Here is a 1,726-nt window from a genome sequence, read left to right as displayed (position 1 = left end):
AGGGTTAGATTTAGGTTTAGGATTAGGGTCAGGGGTGAGGATTAGGCTTAGGCTTCGGTTTTGGGCTACAGTTTCAGTTAGGGCCACGAGATAGGGTTAGGTTGAGTGGTTAGGGCTAGGGTTAGGGTTCGGGTTCTGGTGACAGGAGGGTGAGTGTTAGGGTTATATTTCGGTTTAGGGCGAGGGGTAGGGGTGAAGGTTAGGGATAGGGTCAAGGTCCGGTTTAGGCTTCAGTTGGCGTGCAGGCTGACCCTTAGAGTTAGAGTTCATGGTTAGTGTTTGGCGACTGGGTCTGTTAGGATGAGGGTTACGGTAGGGTTTCTGGTGGGGTTAGATTAATGGTTAGCATTAGGGGTGAGTGTTAGGGTCAGGGTTGTGGTTTGGTTTAGGGTTTGGTTTAGGTTTATGGTCAGGGTTAAGGGTTAGGTTTAGGGTTAAGGGCCAGGGTTAGGGTTACGGTTAGGGTTACAGTAGAGTGAGTGTTATGGTTAGATTTAGGGTCTGGGCTAGGGTTAGGGGTGACTTTTCGGGTTAGGTTGACGTTTTTGGTTAGTGTTACGGGTAGGTTTAGGTGTTAGTGTTCGGTTTCCTTGTTAGGGTTAGGGTTAGGCTTAGGCTTACAGTAAGGTTAGGGTTACGCTTTAGGTAGGGTTATGGTTAGGGTTAGATTTAGGTTTAGAATTAGGGTCAGGGGTGAGGATTAGGCTTAGGGTTCTGGTTTGGGCTATGGATTCGATCAGTGTTATGATTAGGGCCAGGAGTTAGGGTTAAGTTTAGTGGTTAGGGCTAGAGTTCGAGTTCGGGTTCTGGTTACAGTAGGGTGAGTGTTAGGGTTAAATTTAGGTTTAGGGCGAGGGGTAGGGGTATGGGTTAGGATTGGGCAATAGGGCCAGGGTTAGGGTTACGGTAAGGTTAGAGTTAGGGTTAGATTGAGGGTTAGGTTTAGGGGTGAGTGTTAGGGTTAGGGTTGGGGTTTCGCTTAGGGTTTGGGTTAGGGTTATGATCAGGGTTAGGGGTTAGGTTTAGGGTTAGGTGCTAGGGTTAGTGTTACAGTTAGGGTTATGTTTAGGGTTAGGGGCTAGGGTTAGTGTTACAGTTAGGGTTACTGTAGGGTGAGTGTTATGTTTAGATTTAGAGTCAGGGCTAGGTTTAGGGGTGAGGGTTAGGGTTAGTTTTCGGTTTTGGTTAGCGTTAAGGGTAGGGCTAGGTGTTAGGGTTCCAAAAACAAAACATTTTGGAATTTAAAAAATTGGTTCTTACCTCTCTTTTTTTTCCCCTCACTCAACAAGTGTTAAAGCGCGTTACCATTTGAGGCTAGAGAACCATCCTGCTGGGGAATCCGTGTCCATTAACATAGTCATGGGTCTAAGGAAGTCTACGGAAAGAAATTCATTGTTTCCAAAACAGGAGCCTCTTTTTCTGCATAATTCCTAACATCCTGCACAAACTACCCTGCAGAATGGTTCAATGTGGAGCATGAAGAGTAGGACTTTCTTCAGTGAGCAGCACTGCCTAGCAGCGTATCACTAGGCTAAGCCGCTCCTGCTTTGACATCATGAGCAGATGGGTCTGCACGCGGCCGGGCCTGTGTGCTGTGCGTTGGCAAGAACGAATCGTCTCTGGAGCTGGCCCTTGTTCTCCGTGAATGATTGACGTTCGGCTTGCTGTGGTCATATTGCAGCTTCTCTAATCATTTGCTTTGAAACATGTTTTAAACCGTACTTGG

Source organism: Tupaia chinensis, unplaced genomic scaffold, assembly GCF_000334495.1.
Source record: "Tupaia chinensis unplaced genomic scaffold, TupChi_1.0 Scaffold144016_1, whole genome shotgun sequence".
Classification (NCBI taxonomy): Eukaryota; Metazoa; Chordata; class Mammalia; order Scandentia; family Tupaiidae; genus Tupaia; species Tupaia belangeri.
This window is presented reverse-complemented; position numbering follows the sequence as displayed.